At 35.7% G+C, this 20,298-nt stretch overlaps 2 long non-coding RNA genes across 5 annotated transcripts in view; one reads left to right on the plus strand and one right to left on the minus strand.

Annotated features, from left to right (window-relative positions):
- Positions 1 to 12,369, plus strand: part of LOC139114649 (uncharacterized) — a 67,477-nt gene extending 55,108 nt beyond the window's left edge. Inside the window, exon 4 of the long non-coding RNA XR_011547916.1 lies at positions 10,827 to 12,369. This is a non-coding gene — a long non-coding RNA (uncharacterized lncRNA). The remainder of the gene's footprint in view (positions 1 to 10,826) is intronic.
- The window catches only part of LOC139114648 (uncharacterized), an 81,340-nt gene that overhangs the window by 48,127 nt on the left and 12,915 nt on the right, over positions 1 to 20,298 (minus strand). For all 4 annotated transcript variants that reach the window (XR_011547912.1, XR_011547915.1, XR_011547913.1 and 1 more), the window contains exons 2-5: positions 15,752 to 15,815; positions 15,012 to 15,170; positions 7,842 to 7,952; positions 7,321 to 7,505 (exon numbers count right to left, since the gene is read on the minus strand). This is a non-coding gene — a long non-coding RNA (uncharacterized lncRNA). The remainder of the gene's footprint in view (positions 1 to 7,320; positions 7,506 to 7,841; positions 7,953 to 15,011; positions 15,171 to 15,751; positions 15,816 to 20,298) is intronic.

The following is a 20,298-nucleotide window of genomic DNA, read 5'->3' on the forward strand; positions in this document are numbered from 1 at the left end:
TGAACAACAATGCCGAACATTACACACAGACAGACTGTGTTGACAAGACAAACACTGAACGTTTTGACATGATTTTGAGAGTAAGATAGGAAACTTAGCAGATAGAACTTAAATACTAGGAAATATATCAAAAGTTACAGATACATGTACTAGACCTTTAAAGGCCCTGTTGGCAATCCCTGGAAAGCCTTTGTTCTGGTCTGTAAGAGGATGATGGAGGTGTGATAGCCTTTTGTTTTCCATTGAAATTGTCATCTAGTAAGTAAATTTTCTGATGAGACAACCTGGCGCCAACACAGGCCTTTAAGTCGATAGTTTACATGTACATATTATGGTGGCATTGCCTCGCAGACTTCTGGTGTGGTTTCATACCCTGCTTCTTGTAGAAGACAGGGCAGCGATTGAAATGTTTTTTCTTCACACCAAAATAATATCAGTGAAAAGGATACATTACTAGGTATTGCTTTAACAGCAACCTGCAAAATGTTGTGTGATAGTGTGACTCTGGGACAAATATTCACCCTCTCAAACTTTTACAACATTACTTTGGTCAACCACTTGTGGGAACTCATTTTCAAGCTCCCAGAGTCAATAAAGATTTTACAAGCTTATTTTTCTTTCAAAAAATTAAAAAAATGGAAATTTTATTTTTCCCTATAGAGTTAACAACACTGGGATAGCGTCAATTTTGAAATTAAAGTGCCTGTAAATATTGGGTAATTTGTTTATCTAATTCCAGATTTTCATGGTGACCACTGACTTTTTATTCTTGATTTGGCGAGAGAATGGGGTGAGAAGTTAACCACTTTTCTCTTTGGGAAAGTTTGAGCAAAAGTCTTTCAATTTTGAGGCGTGTTCTACCTTAAAGAGAGCAAATAAAAAGCAATGATTGAACAAACATTCTCTTTATCCAAAAACTGACAGGGTAACTAAGATTAGAAGCAGTCACCATGCCGTACTGAAAAAATACATATCATTCTGAGAAAGCATAATAGTTTTAACACATCTATTATACATAAAACAAACTAATCCACAAGAAAACTCTTACAGAAAATCCTTGTTGCCTCAAATGACATCATTTTCTCAGAATTTCTGCAGGTTAGTGCATGTACAATAAGTTTTGTACCTACATGTATGGCAGAGAGTTTAATATAATCAACACTACAAAGTGTGAAAGGGGCTCTGACACTACCAGTACGCCATATTCATGAACTAACTTGCTTTGCAACTTTCCCTATAGTTGATCACAAACACTTGAAACCATATGGACTGGGAGCAGCGCATATATATTTCATTCCGGATTAGCATTGTAGTGGTGGATGGAAGCAATCCACAAGCATACTTTATGAATGTACGGCCCAAACAATTGGGCGAATAAATCATTACAAAATACAGTTACTTTGATATTCACAAATTTAGAAATGACACACAACAGATTCTATTTATATAACATGTAGTTTTGTCAGTATTCGCAAATAATTTATGGAATTTTCTAAACTCCAGTGGATTTTTTTTGTGAAGCGGTTTACCTAAAGGATGCCCACCAAGCTAGTTCCTACTGCTGTAGAAGAGAGAAAGCTGAATGTTGGTTTGATATTTTTTGGTCTGCATTGATCACAAACCACACGATAAATCTTACTACACTGGGTGAGATATGCACGTCATGTATAACAAAACAGAACGTGCCACCACATTGTGAATGGAGAGGTCTAGCTGAAACATGTACACATTTGCATGTGACAGTTTACTAGATCCTGGAATTACAATTGTTACGGTGACACTTTTTTATTTAGTTTATTTATACATTTAATTCTTGTTGATGCTTTCTGTCAATCTAAACATGATATAACAAGTATGTTTAAACAAACTTTGACAAACTATGTACGTCTTTGTTATTTACTAAATTACTTTTAGGTCAATAGGCTTAAAGCCCTGTATACAAAATAAGAAATATCCACACACTTTATACCTATAACCATGCAGCAGGCGAATTTTAAAATCAGAAGTGATACACCCGTAGACTGCAGAAAAGTACTGCAAAACAGAGATGCATTATCCCCAATGTATTATCCACACAAAGTCGTCTGAAGTCAGGACATCTTTAATCGATGAACTAATGTACTGTAAAAACCCTATTAATTCGACCACATACATGGTCTAAGTCAGCACTTCAGAAAGTCACCTTTCTGTTTCAATCATCCAAGATGGTAAGCATATCACTTTATGAATTGTCAAAAAAGTTGAAATCCCTCATAATTCGGTAACTAAAATTATTTTGGCTTTGTATATTTTCAGGTAATTCAACTACATGTATTTAGAATCATAATTGTTTGTTTCTGGTAGAATTGATACGGTTTTTACGGTATTAAACATATACATGTATTCTTGCCAGCTAGCATACCCTCTGGGCTGAACCAACCCTATCACTGACCATGGACAGAAGAGAGAAATCCTGACTGACTAAACACTGATGCCAAAAAGTGTTCTTTGGTTGTAGAAAATTGTACAAAAAAGTGTTCTGGTTTACACAAAAATATTCTCCAGAAACTCCTGGACTGACGCAAAAACTTCAGAAAATGTCATATGGCAGTTACAGAACGCAATGATGCTTCCTTGACATTGGTCACTGTCAATGGATTATAAATCAACATCCTTGCCACCATGACTGCTAAAAACTTCAAGTTTCAGTGACCTTACGATTTCAGCTCCTAAGCAATGATCACTATTTGAGGACAATTGAGTGTACCATACAATTTACAATCACCTGGCCATTGTGAACCGAACAAAGGATAAAAAAATCATTAACTTACTGTAGAAAATATAACAAAGGAGATTTTTTCAACGCAAATTAATCTGCGTATATCAAAAGAAACACTTGATTTATTCAGTGTGTCTGATATTTGATGAACAAAAAACAACCTGGTGTTGGGGTAAAACGACCAGAGGGTCATCAAACCTGCACTGTCATTTCATCTTCTTTTTTAAAGTTAAAGTTATCATACAATGATAAATTTAAACCAAACAGACTAATCAGTATAATTACACACCCTGAGTAATTACTTTCCTCTAAAAAAAACGAGTCACATGAAAATATATCAGGAGTTCCATTGAAAGAAAATTGGTATTCAATAACTTGATACTTTTGGTTTCTAAACTCTGGTACATGCATGTATGCACACATATAAAAGCATGGGTCAGCATGCAAAATAATACTGTTTATACAGTGGATTTATACTGACACTTTGTTTTTAAATTTATTTATACCAAAGTGAAAATCACATTACCATTGCATATCTTCCCAGAATGCAAGGGAATACAGAGAACCAGCTTATGTGTAAAGTCTGGTCATATGGTGGTGTGTGTTTGCTTTGATGACCATACTCTAAGGCATTTAAACTACAATGCCATGGAAACAAGCCTAAGTTCCTACATCTTCATTTTGAAAGAGTTCATGCCTTTGACTTTCGCTGTTGATCAAATTACAAGCCTATATCTACTCATACATTGTAGTATTCACATATACAGGGGATAAATACACAATGGCTGGTCCAGCAAATCCAGTATCTATACTTGGACCAGTACAATCTGATGCTTCATTTATCTGACAATTAAATCAGTGAACACTTTTCACTTTTCACGATCATAACTGGACATAGGTACAAATTGAGGCTGTGGAACTACTGTTCAAGAACTAAATCTTGATCCCGGTAAATGAAATTTCCAAATGTCAAATGGCCTTTACTCACCTCTAGACACATGTTCAAACTTGTTTTTCTCCCATATAATATCTGTTAGATGATTTTTTGCTCTTATAAAATCCAAATTATTTGCATCAACATCTACTCTGTCACATAAGTAAGAAATTACAATGTTCTGTTCCATATGAAGCCATTTCTACAGACTCGTAAACTTCCATTAAAGTCTGTCAGTACATCACTGACAAAATGAAACAGTAGCAATATTGTGTGTTACAAGTGGGTCACACTGAACCAAAAGCCTTCAGAGACTTGGTGGAAGGGTCAAAGGTCAACATCTCAGCTGGTTATTTCGGTAGCTATAATGTCCCAAAACTGACGGGGCTTGTTTACACATGTACTGTACTGGGATGACGTATGCACAGGATGTGAATTGAAAACTATTTCTAAGTTGATTTTGTCTGATGCCTAGTTAGGATGATACCGTAAATATTTCTATAAACATTTGGGAATTTTCCAATACTGTCATGCATGCTATTTAAGTGATGGAATAATAAACACTCATATCTTAATGGATAAAGGCAGAAACACATACTAGAATGTACAGCATGCTACTAAATAAACTTTTCTATAATGGATAATGTTATTTAAAAAGCTTTACTTTGGCCCAATCATAGCACTATAGCTTCTCAGAGTTTTCCGAGGATGGAACCTCATCAACAATTGACATAAAGTGACACAAACAGAAACATTTTTGTAGCATCACTCCTTGGAATTTGATCAATGGTTTATGATTCCTTCCATTAAAAACTAGACACTTCAAGGAGATTATGCATCTCAGGGACAGATATTTGGACTTTTAAAATTCTATTCAGGGCTAACATCTTTTGGGGCTCATTTTGAAGGTCTTGGAGTAAGTAAACTTAATTTTCACCATGTTTTGTAACAATCAAAAATTAAATTTTCCGATAGAATTAAGCCATTTTGAATTTCAAATACCAGTCAATGATAGGTAATTTCTTTCTCTAATATCAAAATTTGCATGTTGGTCACTGATAATTATTCTTGCTTTAATGAGAGAAATGTTAATCTATGGAGAAAATAGAAATTTGAAATTTTCACAAAAGTAAGATAGTGAAAACCTTAGTGACTCCATGAATTTCAAAATGAGCCCCAACAAGTGACAGACCGCAACTGAAAATCTGTCCCTGGGTACATAGACTACATTCAATTGGTGAATTCTTTAAGAAGCACTTAGAAGCATGCCTTTTTTCCCTGATGTATTTTTTGAGAATTTATGACTGCTGTTTCCTTCAGAGTTGATCACAGAACAACAGTCTCGTACCATAGCCAACAAGCAAATACCATTTCATACCATAGCCAATGACATATCAATTACGACAATCAATACGAAACAAACATGTTTTATACTGATTTTAATAGCAATTTGCTAAAAGTTTCTCCAGTGGTGAATGTCATAGAATCTTTCTAGATTGATTTGCATACTTATACAAAATATGAAAGGTATGACTATCTGGTATTACATTTAATTTTCCTACTCCAGGATTTTGCAGTTTATACATCGATATTTATCACAGACAACAAACCACAATTTTTTTAGTCTGCAGAAATGTGACATCGTGAGAACAGTCTAGTAAAAGCACTTTCTGTTAACTAAAATTAATTCACAATGACTTTGCTGAAGATGACATTCTAATTGCAAAATATCATGACTTCATCGTGGGAATATCAACCAAAATCAAAGCTCAATTAATATAAATTAGTTCATAAGTACTTCGAGAATTACTTGCATGTCTGAAATATAATCATTCATTTTTTCATGATTGAGGCTAGGATATGAGACAGTGCGTAATATAAAATGTGTGAACTGAAATATATATATATATATATATATATATATATATATATATATATATATATATATATATATATATATATATATATATATATATATATATATATATTATATATATATATATATATATATATTTATATATATTTATATATAGGTATGTATATTAGCTTGTCAAAATCTGATTCTACTAAGAAAATTTTAAATGTCTATGTACAAATGTACAGTATGTACATTGTATGTATCACATATATATATACAAACACTTATCAAAACTATACTTAATTGTCAAAAGCCACTATGCAGAGAAAGAGTCTATGAGAGAGTCTCCTTCATCTGTAACATTAATCCTATTGAGCTATGAGTAATTAATTAGATCTCATAGACTTCTGTTTCATTTGTTTTTATTATTGTCTTATTGCCATTATTTCTGGGAAAATTGATGATTTAATGAGCAGTTTGCCAGTCTTTTCATGATATTTTTGCTAATTTGTTTCTGATAACAGCCCTACTTAATTTTACTGCCATTAATAAAATATTTCCCTTTTCAACGGTTTCAACAAAGTGAATTAAACATGCAAATACGGCAGACCATTGTGTGTGCTCACGCAGTGTAAATATGTATTTTTGTGGATTCTAATTGGAGGTAATTGATGACAATTATCTGTTTGGATCAGGCAAATACAAGAAGAATACTCTGAAAGACACACCGGCAGCACAAATAGTGATGAATTAGTTGATGTGTTTGTTTCATCAGCAAACGTTTCCTGTTAGCTACTTGTTGTATTCAATTTCACAATGTTGAGGAAATTTCATCTTCATGAATGTCATCTTTAATGGTTGACATCAGCTTGTGAACAGAGGTCATATAGCAGAACTGTAATACAACCATCTGCAAACACTATGTACCACAAACAAGGAGTTTTCATCATTGACTCCTGGTAGAATAGACCGGATCTTATGATCTTCAATAATCAAATTGAGAACAATATTCTTTTATAGGAAGAGGTCAATTTCTTAAAATAATATTGATACGTAAATTCATCTGTACATGGGTGATGGAATGGAGTTTTTAATACTGTGTTTAATCTGTTCACCCCAACTCCCTGTAAACAGACCCACACTTGCCATTGACAACAATGGATTTGGGCCAAACCATGGTGGTGAAAGGGGTGCAGAGTAGTTGTAACTTTTAATGATTTTTTTTCACTATTTTTTTTAATGTCAACTACAGTTTCTTGTTCTTCTTCCAAAGCATGTTGAGATACACAGTGTCAATGGTTGAGCTTGTCAACTCGGCCTGTACATGTGTAGACTGCATTGCTATTGTTGACAAGTGAATTTTGGACTATAGAATTCAACTGTAAACAGTATCTCAGTGAATTTTACACCTATAGATGCTGTGTTAACTGACAGGCTAAAATGATAATTGGTGTTCAACATGCTATGGGGAGGTAACAAGAACTTGCACTTGACATACAAAGCAAGACTAGTGAAAAAAATCATCACAAGTTCTACTGTACTGGCCCTTTAATAAAAAGTTGAACACTTTGATGGAACAGATCAGAGGAAATCTGGTTCAAAGTAATGATCTGTACAGGCAAGGGATCTTTGAAAGGCAGATACAATATTCTTAACATTGCATCCTCTATCGATGGGATTAGGTGTAGATATACTTCACAAAAAATTAAAAAAAAATATCCAAGACATCCAAGTAGTGTTTTTTTCCTATGTAACCTGATAGTCACATACCTTGACAGAGTGAGCAGAAACTCTGACACAAAGTCCATGGATCTAAATATTCAGTTTGTGATTATGGCACTGAGCTGCAGCCATCTCACATTATGATACTTGGAGGGATCTTTTTTCGAATCTTTCTTCATTTAGGATGATAATAACTTTGGTTTCGTCTCAGTGTTGCTGTTGATGGCTGTAGTCTGCAGTTGTTGGTGAAAACACTTGTAAGTTTAATAGAAAGGATAAACACCACCAGAGGGCAGTGATTACAGACAGTATAGCTATGCGTTTATACAGTAGGTGGCTCGTGTGCTTGCTCTTCAAACTTCAAAAATGTTGAAAAGATGTATTTTTGTTCCTATGCAACAAAGTGGTCACATTTACACGACACCCTTCCACTTGCAAACATCTAGGATCATCTTTCCTGATCCCCTGATATTGTTTGAATATTTCAATTTGATGGTAATTAGATTGTTATTCTGGAGAAGTTGGAGTTCAATATAAAACAATATTACAGTATACATTGTACCACTGACCTTGTATCATACCAGTACAAATTGAATGTGACATCGTGCATTTTTCCTTTATTTTGTTCTACAGGATACATTTACATATCTTGGGAGTGTGGTCAGGTAGAAACTGTACAGCTGTGAGAAGAGAGAAAGAAGAGGATGGTTTGTTTCAAAATAAATATCAATGCAACACTTAACATTTGTTTTTAAATGTGTTGAAAGGTACATCAATGTGAATGATGAAACATAGGATACACAATTAAGATAGCAAAATACTGTCAACATTTGTCTGTAGATAATTTATTACAAGGGAAGTGTGGATTCTTTGGTTAGCACGGCATCTTTTGATATATCTAACATCATTTTGTATACATAAATATTTGCTTGAAGCTCAAATTTGCAATACTTGTACATCTGTAAATCCACCTGTGATGATCAACTTATCTCTTTGAACCCTGACCTATGACCTGGGTGCACAGGGTTCATGGCCAGTTGTGAAGTATTCTAATCAAACCTTATACATCCATGCATGAAATTAATCCACATACATCAAAACCAGTTTCAAATGTACACAAAGAAAACATGTCATTTAAGTATTAATGCAATGTATTGACTACTAAGTCAGGACAAGGGTCCTGGCAGCTCATTACAGATTATACTACTGTACATCATGCCAAGTTGATTAAAGCTCCATTTTAGCTGTAACTTTTGATGTGCTTTCCATTATTTTTGTTCTTTTTGTTACATACAGGTTCTTTTTCCATTCCCAAAATCATATTGAAATACTTATTGTTCAACTTTTCAACGCAGACAGTATGTGTGATGTTCAATGGTATCTCGTTGACAACTGAATTCTGGTACAGCCTAGAATTAGTTTGTCATAATAATGTTACATTATTGTACACGGACAAACTGTTGACAAGGCTGGTATTTTGTATTTTGGCACTCTTTAGAAAGAGGGATACCAAAATGTATTTATTTTATGGATATAAGAATGAAAATGTTACCAAATGTAATACAGCTACTGTCACTTGAAGTAAATTGTAGATGGCATGTGCAATAAGAAAAAGACAATGAACGTTGTAAATGTTAAGTTATCGCTATTTTATTTGTGAGTACAGCTGTGATTGTTTCTGTGAGTAAAGCCATGATCAACATGTCTTGATATACCGGTACACATCTAAGAACAGTTACAATTGGTTAATCACTGTATCTGAATTTATGTGCCTACTGGGTAGTCACAGACTCTGAACGAGATCTACTTTCACAATAGATATAGGTTGTGGCAGACTTTCAAATGCCTTCTTGATTCTTTTTAAAGTGTTGAGCCAGTTGCTGAAAGTTTGAAATCCAGCAGAAAAACAAAAGATTTCAAAACATTCTTTGGCCAAAATGTCAAAATGTAAAGCATGGTCGTATACAACAGAATCAGGCTTCTGTCATGGTTTTAACCTTAAAATAGCAGTCCGTGCACAAGATGCCTTTTCAGATCCCTGACTATGCAAGGAAACAATTGCAGTTTACCAACACTGCGAATGGCTATACATTTTTTATGCCTTTCTGACTGTTCTCTGTAAACCAGAATTGATGTTATCGGACCTAACTTTAAAGGCGGCCAGTTGATATTGCTGAACAGCCGTTTACACAATCACTATACTCTCAGAAATCAATGTATCTTTGAATACGTAAGCAGCACACTGAATTGCAGCATTGATTTTACGGACTGGGTGAGAAACCCCACAGCTGACAGTTTCTTAAAAACTGTATTGATATTTTGGAATAATCACTTGAGAGCTTGGCTTAGATTGACACAATTTCTATTGTGAAACTTTGATTGCATCACGGTGAGAGCGGTCAGATTATACTCAGTACACTACACGACTTAGTCTTGTTTACTCATGTCAAAAGCTATCAGACTGTGTTTTTTTCTTAAAGGCTTTACAGTGTACAGGTAATTGATCAGGGCTTGAAAATAATGGGGGAAAAAGGAGAACAGCGTTCCTGAAGTCTGTTTTGGCGTTGTAAAAACCAGTCTTAGTTATGTTGTCCATCTCCTTGCCTGTGACATTTCCAATTGGTAAGGAACTTGCAATGTGCAATCTTAATTGTTGACTTGTTATGGCCAAGTTGTCAAAGTTACCGTTGTTTAAAGAATGTAGGAATGTACCATGGAGACACATTACACGGTGTGTAAGGTATGCCTAGTACCGTATGTATGTCAGTCTATTTATATGGGAAAACTGTTGATGACTAAAAGTGTATAGTGTCAAGTAGGTGATGATTCATAGTGAGAAACACACACAAAATTTGATAAAGAAGTGTGTATACAGAAACATAACTCATTTCGGATGTGTAAATGCTCCTTCCTTCCCAAAATGTTCTGACATCAATGAAATTTTAGATTTTGATGATGAAATCCAGCAACAGATTTCATGTCAATCATAGCTGTTAATGAAAAATTATTACCTACTGTAAATGACAATGTCCACAACCCAATAACAATCCTTGATTAATATTAATTTCAATGGATTATTCAAGTTCATGGACTGGGTCATATAAGTAAAGGTATGGCCTTGAACATGCAATTCACTACTGGTATTTTAAAGGTGTTGAGAATTCAAATAGTTTACATCAGTGATACGAGGAATCTATTGCCAAGGAAACAAATCAAGACATCAGACCAAAATTGCACTATCATTGAGATACCTGATTTTGAACAATCTACTATGGCACAAAAAAATAAACCCTTTTTTATTGTACATACTTTTTCCAGCGAGGACTACATGAATACCTTAACACATGTATATAGCGGGTATTTTACCAAAACTTAATATCTGTATTCCACAGGTAAAATTACATCATGATGGAAATCTATGCCACTGTTTACATGAATTTCAAAGTCCTTGCTTGGATTTTTATTTTATTTTCGGATTTGAAACAATCCTTTCAAGTAGCCCATGTGAAATAAATATATTTTCTTTGTTGTTTCACTTATGTCTTTTAATCCAGGCATCTGAAAACAGGATTGGATTGGATCAATATTATCAGTGACTATGCCCATTGTCTAAACCGTAAATTCCTGTGTGAACTGTCTGTGAACAATGGACAGCTTTTTTCTTGGTTAAACACTGGATGTCTGTGGTGTGAAAATTAGGCAACATTCCTGCTGGCTGTATCATCCATCTTGTCTCCTGGAAAATTTTATTTGGTCCACAAAATTGAACAGCCAAGATTCGCTGTCTTCCATTGAAGATGAAATCTGACCTGCTTTATCCCTTTGGCGTTAGACTTTGGTATGTTCCGTTCCATAGGGCAGCTGGACCGATGTACATGCATGGAAATTGGACTGAACAGCTCAGACACTCAAATTTTCATCATTCTATGAGCACTTCACATGCCAATAAGTATATACATTTTATGCATAATCTCAGCACCATCCTGCTTTCTCTGGCCGTGAGTTCCGATAGGGAGCAAGTTCACATACACAAATTCAAGGTTCTCTGACTGTGGATAGCCTAATGATTTGGGAACCTAGGATGGGGGGGGGGGGGGGGATTACCCCTTGTTAGGCGCCATTGACATATTTAGAGAAGCACTTGCAAAATGACGGAAGAACCCTACTGTATGATACCGTATGCAGCACCATTCTCCCATGGCCCCCCTCCCCCATCTGCTAGTAGCTATAGTTTTTTTATGATTTTTTTTTCACAATTTTTGCTTTTAATATTAATTGAAAGTTCTTGTTCTACTCCCCAAAGCATGCTAGAACATCTGCTATTTACCTTGTCTGTTATTGTTTACATTTGAATTCTAGTCCTGAACATAATTCACTTGTCAACAATATAACTACAGTTTACACATGTATAGGCTAAGTTGACAAGCCATATACTTTGAATCTCGACATGCTTTGGGCAGTAAAACATGAAAATGTTGTCGATATTAAACAGAGAAAAATAGACTGTTTGTCGATATTTAAAAAAAGACAAAGAGTGAAAATATGATTAAAAGTTATAGCTTCTGGTCCTTTACTTTTCAAGACCCATTTCCCTTAATAAAAATCTAGTTTATTGTATTGTAGTCTTAGCCTTCATACAGCTATGTGTAAATTCATTATTTTTACACCCAACATGCTTCTAGAGTGGCTTGATGTCATACATACATGTAGAGACGATGTATACACGGTACTTGACAACAATGAAGATATATTTCTGTAGTGATGTTTGGAACTAGGAACATTCTTTGATTTTCATGAAACACACGTCATGTCTTCAACATCTGTATTATGTTAATTCTTCACGTATTTGAGATCACATTGCCGGCACAGAAATGACACAATTGTAGCTAGTCAAAAATATTCATTCGAAATTGATTGGAATCTAATCATTGCGCACTTATACACACATTCTCTGCAGAGAGAGAATTTATTGAACAACAAACAACAGGTGTGCTATTCACAGATTTTTCCCTGGCAAGTCAGAAGTGACTAAGCTCTTTATGCACACTAGCAATGATCAGTGGGTATACAACGTTAATATGTAGGAACGCTTTTCATACATCTTCTCAGATATTGTGTTATGCTATTCTTTGGATTAAACTAACTTTTCAGATGAGGCGAATTTCAGTGTGGAAAAGCATGCAAGCGAATGTACATGTTGTTTTTGTTTGTCATGAAGCCTGTCAAAAAAACCTGGTGAATTCACAATAACCTGATCAATGTTATTTTTGGTTAGTGGTGGTTGAAAGAATGTTTAAAAGCTGCAAGTAACAGTTAAGAACGAATGTTTTCACGCATAATTTTCAGATCTTGAAAATATTTGTGAGATCTTTCGTGAATTCCACTGACAGCAGTGAAGCATTAATTTTACGATTTGACATGCAATTTTCCACAACCCACATATTTACCTGATCATGTTTACCTGATACATCAGCTTTGAAAGCCAAAAAGAAAAAAAAATCAAGAGTAATTATGCAGGTCAATTTCAAAGAAACCAATTATTTAAAATGGCTACAATGATGCGATGGTAAAGCTTGATCCAATTTAGCTGTTGATGAATTTTCCCTTGTTTTGTTCTTTCTGTTAAAAATGACAGTTTCTTGTTCTACTACCATACTCATACTGAAAAAAGTATTTCACTTGCTAGCATGGACTTTACAGTGCGAAATGTCCATTGGTGCCATTGACTTCTGAATTTTAGTCCATTGTCAACACCAGCGCTGCACTCTGTGCACAGTGTATCATGTTTTTGAAGCCCATACATCACATTTCAACACTCTATAGGTGAAAGAGGAAATACACTTGTTTTGTAGAATAAATATAATAGAAGTACTACCTATAGTTATAATGATTTCCCCTTTCTGCAGAGAAACAAAATGTCTTGATTTACATTACTAGACCTGGTCATGTGGTATAAAATCTCTTTCACATTTATTTTTCACGAAAGCAAATACAATCTTCAAATTGCATTTGCTTTGAGAAAGCTGATCTAAGTAATTACCCTGCCTAGATATTTACAGGACATTGGCTATGGTGATTTTTTCACTATGTATACCAATAGCGACAGAACACTAAACTGCAGACTTTCAATTGAGATTTATCTGTTGAATTTGCAATGTAAAAATAAAACTAATGTGTGGGCAATTATTATCAGACTTTAAACTTTTTAAATCATAGTGAAATATATTGCTGGATACATGTAGAATCTACTGATTATCTTGCAGAATCCTTTCCATTCTTCACAGAAAAAGGCCTTTCATTGTGTTTGCATGGAGAATGAAGGGAATGGTAGGGAGTAACTGCTACCTTGTCATAGCGCCCTCTAACGTTTATTGTTGGCATCAACTAGGGCTAAGAAGTGATTATGTTGGCAATAATATTAAAGTCCTCTCGTGTGAGGTTAACCTGTCACTACCAGGTCACAACCACTGACTTTAATCACATCCTATATGGCATAGTTGAACAGAAGTGACAATTTGAAGAATCCTTGAGGAGACAGACATAAATATTGTGATGTTTAAAATGTTACTTGACCAAGTTGGCGTTGTACAGCAGTGTGTGTGCCAGGGTTATTTTTCTGCCCATGTTCATTTTTATGCTTAAGAGGCTTGAATGAGTGAAAATGAAACAAGGATTAATAAAGGAAACAACTTTTAAGAAAACCACTTCATAACACCGATGTTGTTGGATTTCTCATAATAACTCACCATAGAGGGCGCTCTACCGAAACACATCACATCTGCCATTTGCCGGTCAATGTGAAGGCTTTATTTCTTGCATTTTCGTATTTTTCAGTAAAAAAGGCTAGATTTTCCTATTTCTGTACACATCCCATCTACTCTTTCAGTCATAGCAATGATTGGTTGACCATTTATTTTACTTAATAATGTAAATTCTATGTTGCCAGTCTCTTGGTCAAGATTTATAATTTCTACAAGGGAGTCCTTTATTCTTGTTGTGAGAGCTAGCCTACATGATGTACTCTTTAGCAGTGCACGTGCTTCCGTTATTTGTAATAATCTCATACTGTAACAAAATGATTACCTATCGGCAATGAAAATGAAAAATTATAAAAACAATCTTTTGCTGTGTATACTTGCACCGGGTCAAACACAACTCTACCACCTGTGACCTTGAACATGCAATTGCCAGAGACGGATCAGCAAGAGACACTTTGATGTAAGTGAATCAAAATTCAACAAACAAAAATTGATTATTGAGAAGTGTATTTCAGATAAACACTGTGACCTTTCACTACCATTACCAATTAAATCTAATTAGCGGTAATTACAACAATGCTAATTATTTCTATCTCTGACACGGTCATTCAAAGTGAGCTCTCGCAAAGTCTCTTGATTCTTTCTTCAAGGTGTTGCCAATCATAACAAATTGAAACTGGCAAGAAAGGGCTGGACACACACAGCTATGAGTTGCATGAGAACAAGGAACTGGTGTATGTAACAAATGGTGATTATTTACACAACTTTCTCTATAGTATACCAGATTGTCATAGACCGGTACAGCAGAAATGTGAAACTGGTTCCTATTCTCTATACCTGTACTGCTGAGTGTTGTTAACTCCTCTCCCCACCACCCAAACAGATTATACATGTAGAAGAGACATGCAGTATGGCACAAAGAAATTCACAGCATGTGTGATGAACAAAGTCAACATTTGAAAAATGGCACTTGGCACTTACAAAAGAACTACCATAACTGTTGTTTGCCATCTGTGGTTTTAATAGGTTGGTGTTGGATCTATGGTACAGTTAACTGACTCCCGTCATCTGTGGTCATTGTAACCATCTTCCTTTGGCCTCATGGTGGCGCTCTTCAGAATCTTGCAACACATCATGCATCTGTTGAAATATTAAGTTGAATATTATTGAAAGTCAAATTGTTCACTATTGTTGTATTCCTTTAGGAGCGAAGAGGCCTACTTGGACTTCAACCTGATCATGAACTTAAAATTCATTCTGGTACATCCAATTTAATAATGAGCTGTACAGGATCCTGGAGGAATATACCATTGGAGGCAGAAACATCGCTGCAAAAAATGACTGCCACTAGTGCATATGGAATGAAGTATGTTCACATATATATTTGATACATAACTGTCTTCAGTTTTTGAGTGGTACCAGCTCATTGATATATCAGATGAGTGCTGGCTTTGTTATGATAATATATAGTCCCCTCCAATACTAAGATTAACACGCACACAAATGCCAAACAAAAAATAAATAATTTCAAATGATGCTTGTATTCATTAATTATTGATAAGAGCTGTAGGAGTTATTGTTGGCTGTCACTGATTATAGGATTTTTTGAAATATGTTTTTTGATAACTCAATTTGTTGTGATGGGCAGTAAAGTTTTACAAGAAATCTGTATCACATTGTGTACTTGACTTTAGAATATGTGGCACAGTAGTATCACTTACTGCATGGCATCAAGCCACTCTGCAAATATTGTGTCCTTGTTCTGCTTAATCAGTCAAACATTTCCTATCAAATAAAACAAAAATAGTTATTAACAAGAAACATGCAAATTATTTTTTTTATCAAGGAACGGACGCAAACTAAGATTTGTTGAATTCTAAAACTGCATTTGCTTATATTTAATGCATGTACTGGTATCAATATAATGCATGCTGATATCAATATATGTGCTGGTGTATGGGTAGATATGATCAGTATGTTTGTACACATGAGGCAGGTATGTAAGGGTCCCAAATTCGACAAAGTGAGCGTCGAACTGAGCGTGGCAAAAAGACAAAGTGAGCGTCAAACTGAGCGTGGAAAATGACAAAGTGAGCATCGAACTGAGCGTTGGAAATGGCAAAGTGAGCGTCGAACTGAGCGTCGAACTGAGCGTTGGAAACTGACAAAGTGAGTGTCAAACAGCGTTTGATACAAAGTAAGCAAAGTAAGCGCGCAATATTGGTGTCATAATTACAGTTAATTACAGTTTACTCTTCGTAGTAAAAAAGAATAAGAGATAGGAGTCAAGGTCCTGCAGTCGACGGACCTCGATGGAGCAATGTCAATCACTATCTGTAGTGTGCATGTATGTGAGTTGACAAATGGCAGGCAGAGCGAGGTCAAATATACGTCATTCTCTCTGGGTTGACCGGGACTGAAAAGTTTTGAGCCAATCATGAGCTTACGCCTGAAGCCGAAAAAATTACTGTAACTTTCACTTTTTCGGGTGAAAGATGTTCTTTCACATTGCTTTAATTCTGAAACATTTGTCATGATAAGACATTGTTCGGCAATCGTGATGTCAATGGATAGAAAATCACGGTCATCACATGCACAGAATCCCACGTCCAAAAAACGATCATCGCATAGAGTGTCACGTTCAGAAATGATTTCCAGACAATGTGTTTATTCAGGCAACGTCTAAATTGACCTTTCAACATCAAGAGTCTTTGGATAACAAGTCTGATTTATGTAGAATCATTATTGAACGTACGCGAACTGTATGTCAGTCAAGTTTAGCCACGCTGACAGGACTTCAAACAAATCAAGTTCATGGAATTTTCAGTGCTGCAGTGGGCTCAACCCTCTGAGCATAGGGAACCCAGAAGTCTGGTTGTTGTTGTTGTTGTTGTTTGTATTGTTGTTTATGTTTATTAGTCGTGTTGTTGTTGTTGACCAATAAAATTCAATGAACATAACTGTTGTGTTGTTGTTAATGTTTCAAGCTTAACGTAGATGTCATAAGAAACGCTACAAGGACACTTGGCCCGATACAACTGCCGGCCATCTGCTAACGCGTACACTCTCTTCATACACTTAAACAGTGTATAATTATAAAAAATGACAGGAAAATTCATGAAAATTGGTAAAATGTCCCTCAAAAATTTTGTTGGGAAAAATCGCCGTCATGGATATACAAAAAATGGTACCTACAATAGTCCACAGACATATTCATTCAAAATCATCAAAATGCAGTGATTTTTATCTGGAGAAGCGTGGTCCGTAGCGGCACATATCCCGGGCCCCGTCGTGACTATGGTAATATCGATGCGTGCAGAGCCGTAAGGGGCAACGTCAAAAGTTCAATGAAGGATAAAAAACTTAATTCTTTTAGTTTGGGGGTGGGGGGGTTTTGACCTTAAAAAGTTTCTATCCTACAAATCGATTTAAGGTAAAAATTGCCAGGGGAATGAATATTTTTAAAAAATAGAGCAGAAATGCACACTTTCGTGTTGAAGCCAATGGAGGGAGTTGTTTTAACACGGTGCAGAGCTGCACCTGGCCTATAGTTAGTGTAAACAATGCAGGCTGTTGGCCTCTGTTGCACCATAGACAGTAGTTTCTCTACTGTCTATATGGTTGCACTCGGAATTTATAATTGTATTTTGCTTCATTTCTGGTGCACGTGTAGTCCGCCTGAATGGAGTAGTGTGAACTGAGTTGTTACAACCACCAGGACAGTTGAGATAGTTTTTATACCTCTGGAAGGAGAAACCTGGACTTTATTGTTGTTGTTCTTGTTCATTCATTGATAAACTTCAAGTTTGTTGTTAGTATGTTGTATTTACATTTGATGAAACACAAAGTGTGTTCCCAATCTTAAGCCCCACTAGCTTTATCTTTTAGCATTATTTTTATGATTTTACTTTCAAAGTAAAATAAGTTGGTGACAATGTAGTCATTTAGATCTGTTTACACACTTATAACTACCTGCCGGGGCTATATATGCAATTTGGAACAAGATAAAGATTACACTGCGATTTAATGTTTGCCCAAACATTAAATCACAGCCCCATGCAGAAAAGCTAAAACCCTTGATACTCTGCATATCTGCACTGAAATCTTCATATAAACTGCACATAGTCCAAACTGTAATCCACAAAGGTGAATGTTTTCAACTATGACATTGTATGTTCTGATTCCTTTTTAATATTACCAATTTTTGAAAATGCCAGGAAATCAAAATGACCGTTAAAATTTTTATTTACATGTCAAATGTTTCTGAAAGGAATGGTTTCCTAATGCAGTAAAAGTTCATATCTCTTCAGACGGTAGAATTCAGAGAGGAGAGAATAGGTAGATAATTTGAGGTCAACAAATTTCAAGAGTTACAGCTAGTGGGGCTTTAACGATGCATTACTTTATTTCACCCCTAAATTGACTGATCCTTAGCTTTGCTTTACATAGAAAGAGCCTGGCAACAGGTTCAATATAAGTCAATTAAGTTTCTAGGGGGTGGGGGGGGGTTTGGAGAAACTAAGGGAATTAAGTTTTTTATCCTACATTGAACTTTTGACGTCGCCCCTAAACTACGTCGATATGTCGGTCAATTTATATTTTTCTTGATTATTTCATAGTGATCGCGCCAACTAGATTTGCAATATCTCTATCACTCTGTAAAAAACTACAATGCTATCAACACAAGACATAACATTGGTGTCGTGTGATAAACACATAAATATTTCTAGTTTATTCCTTGCTTACATTCATCGCTCTGTTTGCTCAAAGTTCAAAGAATACCTACCATACTGTAATCTTGAATGCAGAGCTTCGGACTTCAAAACAATTATACCAGCAGCGTATTTTATTGACACGAACTTTATAGCAGAATGCTTTCTTTATTGAACGTGTTTATGAAGTGATGATAAACTTGATCGTAAACTTGCTCCAAGTAAGTCTGTAGGCGTATAAATATCAAAATGGCATAAATTAAGGAATAAACTTCGCCTACCCGGTTGTTCGCATGTCGGGTTGGTGATAGGCTGTTACGTAGTTGTGGGCTGAACGATGTGGCTAAAACGTCGCAACCCATCGTAGTAGTTAGCCAATTTTCACTGGTAATTTCAGTGCCTTCTTTATTGAGTACACGGACATTCATGCTGCTATCAAATATAGATAAAAATAGACACGACAAATTGTCCCCAGACGCGATGTCGATATTTGCTATCATGGAATCGCTCTACCGATTATGACAGGAGTTTTACTTCCCGATCTCGCACAAATTGAACAAAATTTGGATGTCGTAATTAACTTGAACTTTACATCTGATAAATTGTCAACTATTTTTTTGACATCGATTAGGGTCCTACACCTAAGACATGTTAGGGGGTGTTCGTGAAATGCACCTTTTGTTCGGTATTTAGTTTGCAATATTTTACAGACGGAAGAGAACTGAACATACGCAACAGTGACAACGTACTAGTTTATTTGACCAAGACGTAGATGTACACGCTCTCTCTCTCTCTCTCTCTCTCTCTCTCCTCTCAAAAAAATACTGCAAACTGTAGCCGTTCATGCCATTTACCGCTGTGCCTGCGGTATTTCCGCGATCATTAGGAGTAGAAGAGGTATGAATGATTCACTTCCAGTCTGTGGTAAATGACTTTTCATGAATATTCAGTCTCTGAGCAGCGGTAATCCTGGCGGTAAGCGAGGCAGAGGTATAAAAATGATAATTGTCATGGCCTTGAAGCGAAATCTGTTCGGAAAGATTACCTGAAACAGGGCAACAGTAACAGGGAATGTCAACTCATACCAAATCATCAGGCGGGATTGACGACTCATTGGGTAACGCCATAGTGAATGTAAACATCGACCTGGCGGGACGCGATCTCACAGCTGATGGCAAAATTAATTATACCACATCCTATCGTTGGAGGCACCATCATGTTCACTTTGACGCTCACTTTGACGCTCAGTTTGACATTTCCACAAAGTGCTCGATCGCTCAGTTTGACGCTCAGTTTGACGCTCAGTTTGCCATTTTCCACAAAGTGCTCGATCGAGCACTTTGACGCTCACTTTGTCAATTTTGGGGTCTTACATACCTCCATGAGGGTAGTGAACTTACAAGTGTTTTGTCCCATAGACAGTGGAACTGCTTCCACACCACTGTGTATGATTGCACTGACTATCCCTCTCTCCCTTAATTGTTAAACACATGTGTACAAACACATATAAAAAATATTTCGCAAGACAATGAAAATTTCTCTTCTTCCCTCTCCAA

This window comes from Ptychodera flava, chromosome 16 (genome assembly GCF_041260155.1).
Source record: "Ptychodera flava strain L36383 chromosome 16, AS_Pfla_20210202, whole genome shotgun sequence".
Classification (NCBI taxonomy): domain Eukaryota; kingdom Metazoa; phylum Hemichordata; class Enteropneusta; family Ptychoderidae; genus Ptychodera; species Ptychodera flava.